The sequence below is a fragment of the Palaemon carinicauda genome, chromosome 13, assembly GCF_036898095.1.
Source record: "Palaemon carinicauda isolate YSFRI2023 chromosome 13, ASM3689809v2, whole genome shotgun sequence".
NCBI lineage: Eukaryota > Metazoa > Arthropoda > Malacostraca > Decapoda > Palaemonidae > Palaemon > Palaemon carinicauda.
Genome location: NC_090737.1, coordinates 2698007 through 2711278, shown reverse-complemented (window position 1 = coordinate 2711278; position 13272 = coordinate 2698007). Strand labels below are relative to the sequence as shown.

General features: G+C 39.8%; 1 long non-coding RNA gene across 1 annotated transcript in view; it reads right to left on the bottom strand.

The window, feature by feature from the left end:
- LOC137651870 (uncharacterized) overlaps window positions 1–7236 on the bottom strand; it is a 31763-nt gene extending 24527 nt beyond the window's left edge. The window contains exon 1 of the long non-coding RNA XR_011046107.1: window positions 7142–7236. This is a non-coding gene — a long non-coding RNA (uncharacterized lncRNA). The remainder of the gene's footprint in view (window positions 1–7141) is intronic.
- Between the last annotated feature and the right edge of the window lie 6036 nt (window positions 7237–13272).

The following is a 13272-nucleotide window of genomic DNA, read 5'->3' as shown; positions in this document are numbered from 1 at the left end:
GATGAGTCTGGTAGGGACGCTGTCATCCGTGGATCAATTTGTGTCACTAGGAAGACTACACCTCCGTCCTCTTCAATACCATCTAGCTTTTCACTGGAAAAAGGACAAGACGCTAGAAGCGGTCTCGATCCCGGTTTCCGAAAAGATAAAGTCTTGTCTGACTTGGTGAAAGGACAATATCAACCTAAGAGAGGGTCTTCCCCTGGCTGTTCATACTCCCAACCACGTTCTCTTCTCGGACGCATCGGACGTAGGCTGGGGTGCGACATTAGACGGTCGGGAATGCTCGGGAATATGGAACTCGAGTCAAAGGACAATGCATTTCAACTGCAAGGAGCTACTGGCAGTACGTCTGGCCTGGAAAAGCTTCAGGTCTCTCCTTCAAGGCAAAGTGGTGGAGGTGAACTCGGACAACACCACGGCTTTGGCGTACATCTCCAAGCAAGGAAGGACCTACTCTCTGACGTTGTACGAGATCGCAAGGGACCTCCTCACCTGGTCAAAAGGTCTAAACATATCACTAGTAACGAGGTTCATCCAAGGCAACTTGAATGTCATGGCAGATTGTCTCAGTCGGAAGGGACAAATAATTCCAACAGAATGGACCCTCCACAAGGATGTATGCAAGAGACTTTGGGCCACCTGGGGCCAGCCAACCATAGATCTCTTCGCAACCTCGATGACCAAGAGGCTCCCAATATTTTGCTCACCAATCCCGGACCCAGCACAGTTCATATAGATGCCTTTCTCCTAGATTGGTCACATCTAGATCTTTATGCATTCCCTCCGTTCAAGATTGTCAACAAGGTACTCCAGAAGTTCGCCTCTCACGAAGGGACAAGGTTGACGCTAGTTGCTCCCCTCTGACCCGCGAGAGAATGGTTCACCGAGGTACTTCGATGGCTAGTAGACGTTCCCAGAACTCTTCCCCTAAGGGTGGACCTTCTACGTCAGCCACACGTAAAGAAGGTACACCAAGGCCTCCACGCTCTTCATCTGACTGCCTTCAGACTATCGAAAGACTCTCGAGAGCTAGAGGCTTTTCGAAGGAGGCAGCCAGAGCGATTGCTAGAGCAAGGAGAACATCCACCCTTAGAGTCTACCAATCGAAGTGGGAAATCTTCCGAAACTGGTGCAAGTCAGTATCCGTATCCTCGACCAGTACCTCTGTAACTCAAATAGCTGACTTCCTCTTATATCTGAGGAAAGAACGATTTCTTTCAGCTCCCACTATCAAGGGTTACAGAAGCATGTTGGCATCAGTCTTCCGTCACAGAGGCTTAGATCTTTCCAACAATAAAGATCTACAGGACCTCCTTAAGTCTTTTGAGACCACGAAGGAGCGTCGTTTGGTTACACCTGGTTGGAATTTAGACGTGGTACTAAGATTCCTTATGTCAGACAGGTTCGAGCCGCTACAATCAGCCTCCCTGAAAGATCTCACCTTAAAGACTCTTTTCCTGGTATGCTTAGCCACAGCTAAAAGAGTCAGTGAGATTCATGCCTTCAGCAAGAACATCGGATTCTCATCTGAAACGGCTACATGTTCTCTACAACTTGGTTTTCTAGCCAAAAACGAGCTGCCTTCTCGACCTTGGCCAAAATTGTTCGATATTCCAAGCTTATCGTATGGTTGGAAATGAACTAGAAAGAGTCTTATGCCCTGTAAGAGCTCTTAAGTTCTATTTAAAACGAACTAAACCTTTTCGAGGCCCGTCTGAAGCTTTATGGTGTTCAGTTAAGAAACCATCTTTGCCTATGTCAAAGAATGCTTTATCCTATTTTATCAGACTGTTAATACGAGAAGCTCATTCCCATCTGAATGAGGAAGACCAAGCTTTGCTGAAGGTAAGGACACACGAAGTTAGAGCTGTCGCAACTTCCGTGGCCTTTAAACAAAATAGATCTCTGCGAAGTATAATCGACGCAACCTATTGGAAAAGCAAGTCAGTGTTCGCGTCTTTTTATCTTAAGGATGTCCAGTCTCTTTACGAGAACTGCTACACTCTGGGACCATTTGTAGTAGCGAGTGCAGTAGTGGGTGAGGGCTCAACCACTACAATTCCCTAATTCCATAACCTTTTTAATCTTTCTCTTGAAATGTTTTTATTGTTGTTTTTGGGTTGTCCGGAAGGCTAAGAAGCCTTTCGCATCCTAGTTGATTTGGCGGGTGGTCAAAGTCATTTCTTGAGAAACGCCTAGATTAGAGGTTTTGATGAGGTCCTGTTGTATGGGTTGCAACCCTTGATACTTCAGCTCCTAGGGGTCGCTCAGCATCCTAAGAGGATCGCGAGGCTCCGTAAGGAAGACGTACTTAAAAAGGCAGAGTAATTGTTCAAGTCGACTTCCTTACCAGGTACCTATTTATTTTGTTTAGTTATTTTGATAACTTCTAAAATGAAATAAAAATTCTTAGCTCATATGATGTAAACATATTTTGCTGGTCTCTACCCACCCCCCTGGGTGTGAATCAGCTATTATAATCACCGGCTAAGTTAAATATTGAAAAATGTTATTTTGATAATAAAATAAATTTTTGAATATACTTACCCGGTGATTATAAATTAAAGGACCCTCCCTTCCTCCCCAATAGAGACACAGTGGACCGAGGAGAAAATTGAGTTCTTTGTTTACAATGAGTACTGGGTATCTGAACGACAGATGGCGCTGTTGAGTACACCCCCTACCTGTGTAGCGATCGCTGGCGAATTTTTCCGTAGAGTTTTTCTGTCGAGCAACAGAGTTGCAGCTATTATAATCACCGGGTAAGTATATTCAAAAATTTATTTTATTATCAAAATAACATTTTTATATGTTTATAAAAAAAAGGAAAGTTAATCGAAGAGGCCTAATAAAGGCGGAGAGATATAAAATATATAGAGGAAAATCTATAACGTGATAAGATAATTACTAAAAGCCTAAACACACTTCCGTCTAAGGGAAGGGTCGGCCATTTAAAAGTGAAAGAAAGTCCATACTCTCTTTGTCACCATAATTAAATCTATCCAAAACGAGTTCAAGTTTTAAGATGAAGATAAAACACCTGCATAGCGAAAGCTCAAAACTAGAATAGTGTACTTCACCAAATAGTTGTGAAAACAAATCCAGTTAGCAACAGCGAATTAGTAGGTCTTGCCGGTAGCCCGACAGAGAGAAAATTGAGTTCTTTGTTTACAATGACTACTGGGTATCTGAACGACAGATGGCGCTGTTGAGTACACCCCCTACCTGTGTAGCGATCGCTGGCGAATTTTTCCGTAGAGTTTTTCTGTCGAGCAACAGAGTTGCAGCTATTGTAATCACCGGCTAAGTTAAATATTGAAAATGTAAATGTACAATGTACTTACGTACGCACAGTACACGGTAACACTACAGTGTACAACACGATTCATCACTACACATATATAAATAATGTAACAAAACACTGTTGTTCCCATCTAATAGCACTTGCTGATACTAAAGTGTATATTACTGTAATATATGTACAGTACTATCAGTACAGTACAGCTTTATTAGCTAGGGTAACACTTGTAAGTCTTTGCTGTTTTCGGCAGGTCAACTCGCACTGTTCTAACTCACCGTACATATAGCTTATATCTACCTTACTACTGTAAAGTACAGTTTTTCATATATAGTACTCTACAGTAGTTAATATAACAATAATGCTATTAGACAATGAATACACTAACATTAAAAATGAATGGAATGAGTATCAGTAAAACACCGCTAAACATTTACGTACCAACTTCTATGCAATGAGTTTGAAGGGTGATGCTACTCTTGAGCCGTTGATTGTTTGGCAACTGTTTGGCTCATGGGGTAGCATATTGTACGTATCACTTTATACTAAAATCACTATAAACCCACTTGATATGTACAGGTTTTTTACATTATTTTTCTTGCATCACAACATGATTCTGCACAAAGTACCAAAGCAGGAGATGCACATGGGAGGAGAGACGATGCAAGACTGAGGCCGAGTTAGTGAGAGATGGGGTGTTGTGCTGTTCAACGCGAAGCATGCCGAGTGTAAAAACGCAAGGTAGGTTTGAAATCACCTGGCTGCGGGAGTACTCATCATGAAACGGCGAACACGCGCTTTTCTATGCAATAGGTTATATGATTCTCTGTATAGTGAGCAATTGAATTCGCTAAGGTAAAACACACGAATATCGAGGGCTGACTGTGATACTTTGATGCCACTTACAGGAACCATACATTTTTCCAACTGGTTTTCTTGAGTTTCTTATGCATTTTTAACATTATCATTGCTGCAAATCAATAATTTTTGACATTTCCCATCCCAGACACCCTAATTTCCTATTTGGTTCTCCATAATTGTTTTTATACAAGAGGTAAAAAACTCAAACATGTGGTTTCCCCAAATAATCATGGTCATAAATGCATAAAACACAGGATAGTAAGTTGGAAAAATACCGTATATGGTTCGTCTATAGAGGTAGAAATTAAAATATCAAATATTTACCCAGATTTTTTTCAAGGATCTAATATACTAAACAGAATATATGCAGAATAAACAAACCTGGGAAAATCAGGTGCACACAATAACACGAGTTACTAGAATTCTCAGAAAAAAATACAGCACAAATATCTGACCACCTAATAACTTAATAGGGTATTAGCAAGAAATAAAATCACATTTTACCTATTTCTGTAAAATCTGAGCGTCATTTAAAGAATATTTCAATCAACACTATTCAACAGTAGGTTCATACAGTTTAATCAAGATGATCTATAACCTTAATACACAAAACAACGTACAAATGGCCTGTAGATATTTTATCAATTATAGGTACCGTAAAATTGACAGATTTGGTCAAAATGCACCAGTATCCCAGTTGCCACAACTTCAATTATAATTTGAAATAAAAATATATTTTCACGAAAGATACTTTACTTATCTTACGCACTATAGGACCTACAAAATTAGTTTGTCCTATACATTTTTAGGTATTTAAAGAACCACTTAGATTATTCCTCGTTAATTGTCAAATCCACACCATCGAAGCACTTAGAAAACGAGTGTTTCTTTAGTTTCATATTGAAAGAGCAACATATTACTGAAAATCATCTAATCCCGGGGCCTCTAAACAGTTTCAAAGTTAAAAATCCTATCAAAACAATAATTCATTAAACATTAAACTGGAACTTGTGCAGTACATAGAATTTAGACCTACAGCAACGCCGCTTTTATAAAATGTCTTGGCCTATGACTGCCACCTCAAACCGGAGTAGGCCAACCAATATCGGAAACTACATTAGGTAAATGTGTAGGAGAGCTCCGCGGAAGATCTTGAAGAATTTAAACACCTACAATTCACTATTATATCATATAGAACGCTTATATAATAGTCAATATATGAGCAGCTTCTATTTAACGAAGATATTCGTGTGTATAGTTATGTTTCACTTGGATTTTTTCTAAGTGTTTGTTTTTGTTTACTGTGTGATGTCTTGGCTAAAATGAGCTGTTTCACCGCCTTACTGCGTATGGCAGACTAGTTCTCAATGCTATTCTAACCAATAACAGGTGTTTTCTTGACGTCACACTGTTTGAAAACCAATCATGGCGGTTTTTACAAATCTAGCCAATGCTGACACTTATTACTTAACTTATCCCTGCTATTTTTCCACCAGTTACCACAGTTTACGTGAAGTTCCGCGGAGGAATATTTTTGCACGTCTCGGATCTCCCTTCAAACTGAAAAGCTCATTTTGCCGTGAAGTATGGAGCAATTAGCAGGACCTTCATCCCGTTCCGACTGTGTCACTTGTGACAATTGCTTTATTTCTTATGGGGATTTTTGTGTACATTATTCAGGGAAAGTTGATTTGCTAATTGCATTTGCTCAACGTTATGGTTTGATTTTGGCAGAGAAAAAGTGCCCTAATTGTGAAAATGTGTGCCGTATAGATTAAAACAAATTAGCATTCCGGTGTGATCGTAGTGTGGTTACTCGTGGGAAAAGGAAGAGACAGTAAGGTATGTGGTAGTTTGCAGTTTACGTTAACGTTGTGTAACCTCATTAATAGTCGAAATATCGACGATCAAACTCACGCTACTCTTGTCTTCCCTGAATTTTCTAAGTCTGTTGTTATTGTTGACTGTGTCTTATTTTTGCTCAAATGAGCCCTGTAACCACTATAATCCGCAGACAAACTAGTGCACTATGACGCCCCCCCCCCCCCCCGGTAGGCCTAGGTAGGGGTACAGGGCCCCATAGGCTAGGTTAGGTGGGTGTCTTAGGTTCGGTGGTGCCCTGAAAATTACTGAGGCCTTAAGGGGGGGGTCGCAGGGGGGGGCGGAGTCCCCCCCGGTAGGCCTAGGTAGGGGTACAGGGCCCCATAGGCTAGGTTAGGTGGGTGTCTTAGGTTCGGTGGTGCCCTGAAAATTACTGTGGCCTTAAGGGGGGTCGCAGGGGGGGGGGGGGCGGAGCCCCCCCCCCCCCCCCCCCCGGTAGGCATGGTAGGGGTACATGGCCCCCAGGGTAGGGTAGGTAGTTGTATTAGGTTCGGTAGTGCCCCGAAAAATCACTTTTCTCCTCCTCCCCCACCCAAAAACCCCGCTTCCCACTGGGGTCCCCCATAATTGTAGTAGTAGGTTTATGCTTACATTTTCTGTGTAAGAGTTAGGTGGTTGTAGGAGGATTATCTCACAGTTTCAAGGTAACTGTAGCTCTAATTTACTGTTTTCTTTCGTTTTCTACTTTTAGAAACTTTTAAATCGAGCGCGGAGGTCTCCTACACAATTTATATTAGTCATTTTTGAACATTTAGGCCTATTTTTGACTTTAGGATATCAATTCATAGTCCTTTTATATCCTTCGTAAACACGTTGATTTTCCTTTGAGAAACGAGTATGTTCGTTAACCAGGGTTTTCAGAAGACAGGCAATTTGAGTTGTTCTTGAAGACATCTCGATTTGTTAACCTGTTAAAAATTGTGGTGCCAAAGATAGGTTTTAGCAATATTATTAATTTCCAGAATTCGTGATTAAATCCCCAGAATTTGCGGTTAAACTCTCCTACACAATTACCCTACATTATCTATTCTCTATCTAAAAATAACTCTGAAGATACCTTAATATACCGGACCTGGTATCCACATTAACGGTACTAACCTTTGGGAGGAAAATGTAGAACGTTCAATTACATTAAATGTCGGAAAATGAGTTACTCCCGTTTCTCTCTTCCCTCTATTACAGCCTGTAGTGAAATGACACACTGAAGGGCGGAGCGATACGTTTGCCAAGAATATTGGAATATGGAAATAATTATTTTCTTATTAAATCATTATTCAATATTGTCTGTCTTTTCAATACCATGATATACATATTAGTCCATGAGCCTGGTCTCAAAATTTTGGCCCTTGGTACCATCTTGGGGCAGGAAATCTCATAGTGATTAACTGAAAGACCAATGTCTATAGTCTTCAAAAATGTATGATAGCATTCTATATCTCTTTGCCTTCCTTGTGTTATCAACCGTTTTTTATGTATGACATGTGATTTTTTCCGGCGTGACTTACAGGTGATTTTTGTCTCCTGCGAGCTAGTCCAATAATATTATTAGGACGTATTATATACCAAAATAAAGGCCAAGAAAAGGACTTCAAAACAAGATATCACATATTTTAATATCTTGTACACAGTGTAAGTTAGGAGCATATTTATGTTGAAATTAATGAATTTTTTTCAATGTAACTGGAATTTTTCCTTATAGAAATAATATCATGTCTGGTATTTGTGATTCAACTTAACATTCATATTCTGTGTTTCAAGAGCTTTCCTTTGATACCAATATGTGATCCATAGCTATTCTATTAAGAAAGTTATTGAATCTTAAAGCAACTACTATCAAATATTGTTTTTTTATGAGCATAAACTAAAATGTTGAAAATGGGAATACAGAGTTAGAGATCAAATTCATATCATAAAATGTGATTATAGCAACTGTAGGAAATAAGATTAGAATCTAAAATTAATTATTTAAATGTGCATTACATAATACCAAATGCAATACTTGTATTAAAAAAGCTATGAACACTAAATCCAATATGTACATACTGTATTACATTATAACCATGTAAACTATTAAACCACCAATACACTTGATACTATTGTCCAGATAGGGTATTTTAAGTTCAGTAGTCTTCAAAATCTTCTATTTCCAACATTGTTTCATCATTATTATCATCATCCTCACCACCTGACACCCGATTTTCACAGTCTTGTAATTTGCACATGTCGGTGCATTTTAGTCCATTAGCTAGACATACACACCTTGGCATGGCACACTTTTTAGAACACTTGCATGACAAAAGATCAAGCACAGCCTCAGGAACAGGTTGTCCATCCATCCATTTAATAACTAGCTGGTCTCCTCCATCTTCTTTTTCCAGCTTCCAACCATGGCCTACAGGATTTGGAATGTGAGGATTTTGCTGTAGACATCGTCTCCATATAGCAGACTGATAATTGGCACGTTGTGCATGTTGTTTCAAGCAGTCTCTGCTAGGAGGCAGTTGGTGGCTTTCTATCTCGCCTTTCCTTGCACAGAAGAGATTGTATCTCAGAGCATTTACATGAACACAAGGTGTCTTGGCCGCATAGATGAGACAAGTAACTGCTTCAAGTCTTTCCATCTGTTCTTGAGAAAGGTCCCATTCACTCCCAGTTCCATAAATGCATCTAGTACATCTTTATTTGTGGTCATTAATTTGAGTGAGCTTGTTTTTCCTTTGCCAGCAAATGCACTCACACTATCGCAGCCTGTGAAAGCATGCATTCCAACTAGTCCTTTGCAAATATCAGCACCAAGTGTAGCAGTAACCTTGTCAATTGATCGAATCTTTGTTCGTGTCTTAATCCCACATTTCAGATACAGATGACCACAGATGATATTCTTGAAAGCCACAAGCAAGATGAGCACATCCGTATCATCGGAGCTGATAACAACTGTTTGATGTCCTTGCTTTACAGCATGTGCAGCATGTATGAGAAGACGGCCATCGGCTTCTTCTTGAGTACATGATAGATCCGTTACCATCTCACTTCCATTTTGTGTTATCTTGAAGCACTGGTCAGCATCTGTGACAAACATAACCTTTTGCTGTAGCCTGCTTCTGTAATGTTGCTGCTTCCACTCATTCACAAGAAAAGTTATAAAGTTAGTTTTATTGACACTGATTCAGAAAGGACCCCCACTGACGGACAAGCTGATTTGGTGTAATATTTTGAAGACTTGATCCAAGCTGTTCTCCTCTAACACTTCTTTCTGAGTTTTTGATGGATAGTTCATGGTATTGATCAAACACAATGTCAATTCTCTGACTAGAGCCTCCCTCTTTCATTACCATAGCAAAGACTGTTTGAGCAATGTCACCAAAAGTGTTCTGATCCCGTTTCACCTTTTGTACTAACATCATGCCATCGATTACAGAAGCCAAATTTAAGGGCATTTCCTCCTCTGGTGTGACATCCTTGTACAATGCTTTAGCGAGGATTGCCTTGTTTGTCTTCCTTGGCAAACCCTCAGGGGTTGCTAATCCCCATGGCATTGGTCCAAGAGGATAGGACAATATATCTGCCATTTGAAGATTTCGACTTTGGGCAATTACAATGATTCTCCCAAACAATGACCGATCTGCCTTCAATATCACTGCTCTTCCAGTATGAGTCTTCACTTCTTTCTTCCTGCACATGTGGCTAAAGGTTTTCAGTTTATTGAGCTTGACAGTATCAAAGAATTGTGTAACAGGGGGATCAAACTCTAGTCTTTCTTGCTTAAACTTGGTGTAACACTTCTCTCCAACATCTAGAGCATTAAGTAAATCTGAAGCAACTTCTGGAGTGGCAGTCTTTGCTGTTGAGATGCTCATCATGTCCTGTTGACTGGAAAATGGGTTTACCCAGCTTTCAATTGCACTAACTATTGCCAAAATTGCTTCCTCGTCTTTCTCAGATCTTGGGTGCTGGAGATCATAATGAACTGCATCTGATTTATTCTCGTGAACCATGTCTCTTAACTGACTTAAGAATGCACTTCTGTGCTCAGAAGTTATGTAATAGCGTTTGACTGCCCCTGACTTCAGACTAAATCCGGTTGTGCCTCCTGGTGTTTGAGTGTCTCTGTTCACTGTAACTTCCGAGTGCCCGATCTACTGGAAGACGGCCAAAAGGATTAGTGCTTGACATCTGGACAGAAAAGCAACCATCTCTGAAAGCTTCATACACTTCTGGATGTGTCTCACTTGGGGCTGACATCTGGGCATAATACACAGGGAGGTATCTGGCATAGTTGGTTCTGTCATATGCAAATGACCAGGGAATCAGTGATCTGATGGCATGCAGATGGAGCTCCCAGTTGCCTTCACGGGATGCACGTAGCAAGCCAGGAATAATGTCCTCAACCATGTCAACGTAGGACATCCAAAATCCAGACAGATCACCATTCGACTTGTGGAAATGGTTAAGAAACTGTGACCACATTATTTTGAGGTCTTTAAAGTCTTGAGTCACTAACAAGTTGCCAATATCGTTCTGGTTCAGGTCTTTGTTAGTTAACTGGGATAAGGTATTTTGAACTCTCAGGTACACATGTTCATCTTCTTCCAATTGTGACATAAACTGTTCCCAGATCAATCTCATGAGAGCTACATACACAAGTTTATGAACACTGAAAGCTCGGTTGTACATTTTACCTTCAAGAACACCATTAATTGAACCTTCTGAAACAACACCCGATTCTATACATAGGTCACGTAAGCCAGCATCCATAAACCTCTTGCCTAGGACAGCCAGAGCATTGCAGATGGTATGAAATGCTCCCAACCTAATTATGACATTGGCATATTTAACTCTGTGTCTCCAAGCAATCTCTGATAATTTTGCAAAAAATGGCTTGATCTACGACAATGACAATAACTGGTAGCTGCAACTCTGTTCAGATAGCCTCGGATTGATTCAGGATTTCAAAAGCTGTAGTGAGCTCGGTTGCAGGGGCGTTTATAGTGGGAAGGTAGCAAAGGATGTCTTCTTTGATGGAGATATCCTTTCTCATGATTATGTTAAATCCTGTCCAACTTGGGATGTTCTTATTTTCCATATTTGATTGTCTAAGAATGATCCAGATTAAATTGTTATTCCGAGCAGATACTGCAGCTTCATCAGCATCTTTATTACTCGTTCTTGGTGGCAAAGGTTGTGGAACTACTCTCTTTCCAGCAATGAATGTTTCCAGTTCTGTGTGCTGTATAGAAATAGTTCTTTGTTTTTGCTTATCAATAACTGGAAGAGCAGGCTTTGGGAGAAGAGGCCCAATTATTTTACGTTGCACAGCAATGCCATTAACACGATGAGAAGTTCCCTGACCTGTCAAAGTTTCTTCGAGTCTGTCGATGTTATTCCATGCTAAATTTGTGAAAATATATGGCTGCAAAGGAGTAGGTAAGACCACCATTTGGTTCTGTGTTGCAGCTAATTTTTGCAGACAAAGTGCTGTGTCATTTTCTTCAAGCTGTGAGTAAGAGATCCCATGTCCAAGTCTGTTTAGCATCCGAATCAATTCAGTATTGCCTGTTAATGTTTTGACAGCATATGGAAGCAACAAATGTTTTGGAGGTTTCTGCTTTCCTCGTGTTGTGGCATATATTAGATCCTGACTAAGGGACTGTATTAGAAGTTTCACTCTTTGAGATGGGTTTTCTTTTTCAGGTTCTCCAGTCAGAATACCAGTCAATAACTGCTGAAGCAGACATGGCAAATTCATGGACTCGTTTTTAAGATCAGATGGATGGTAGGGCCACGAAGATGGCAAACAGCTTTCCTGTATTGATGTCCGAACATAAGATGATGCCTGGTGAATGAGCACTTTATGTCACTAGATTTTGATCTCAGAGTTTTCAATTCATTTCGAAGATTTTTGTTTTCAAGGACCATGTCTTGCATTGTAATGCTGTCTGGAATTGCTAACAACTTTCCTGCTTCATCCTTATAGATATGAATAATGTCTCCAACTTCTGAGTCCAGTCTCCGTTTGATGTGTTCCTTGGTGGATTCATTCATTCTGTAACCTCTGGAATGCATGAAGTTCTCCATTCTAGCTGCAAGTGTGGCTACAGGAACAATTAGCTTATCCAGCAACATTTCATTTCTTATAAATGTAAAAAGGTCATCATAAGCCTCAGATTCAACCTCGCTGTAAGCTATTTCATATTCATTCTCATTCTTGCTTGTTCTAGATTCTAGAGACTTTTTTGTTTTTCGGGTATAATTTCTGTAGCAAGAGTTGTGGTAATGAGCCTCTGCAGCAACAATGTCTCGATTTGTTGCAGCTAATATCTTGTCATCTTGTTTTTCCCTTGCACACTGTCGAAGCCTCCCATCAACCCTTAATTGCCTAGCCAGGATAAGATGTTCACGAGTGGATGTTCCTTTCAAACACTTATCTTTTCCACAAAATATACACTCAAGCTGGTATACTCGGGATGTAGATGGTGTTCTCTTATGTCTCTTTGCTGCTCCACTGCTGCCTTGATCGTCTTCTGAATTTTCAGCTGATTTTCTTTTAGTTATTCAGATCTCTTTTTAGTGTAAATCGGCTTCTACATTGTCTGTGGTAACAAATGTTGGGCATCTCTTGCTCATGTAGACTTTCTGCAATTTGGAGAATTGGTTTATGATTCCTCACTCGGGCTACATCAAGAAGCACCAACCATGAGTCATAGTCCTTAGGTGTTACCAGTGTTGTTGGGTCATTATCATAAGTTTCAATGTGGATAATGCATTTTTCTTTCGTTGAGTCCATCTTGACAAAGTAGACCCACTGTTCTCCAGGACTATCAGCTGCATATGCCCTCAACACAAGTAATCTAAAAGAGAAACTGAATGCGTTATTTTTTATTACTGTTATATACAGTAAATGAATGATTCAGGAGCGTGATAGTTGTTATTTTAACATCCAATAACTTTCTTAATATAATAGCTATGGATCACATATTGATATCAAAAGAAAGCTCTTGAAACACAGAATATGAATGTTGAGTTGAATCACAAATACCTGACATGATATTATTTCTATAAGGAAAAATTACCAGTTACATTGAAAAAAAAATCATTAATTTCAACATAAATATGCTCCTAACTTACACTGTGTACAAGATATTAAAATATGTGATAGCTTGTTTTGAAGTCCTTTTCTTGGCCTTTATTTTGGTATATAATACGTCCTAATAATATTAATGGACTAGCTC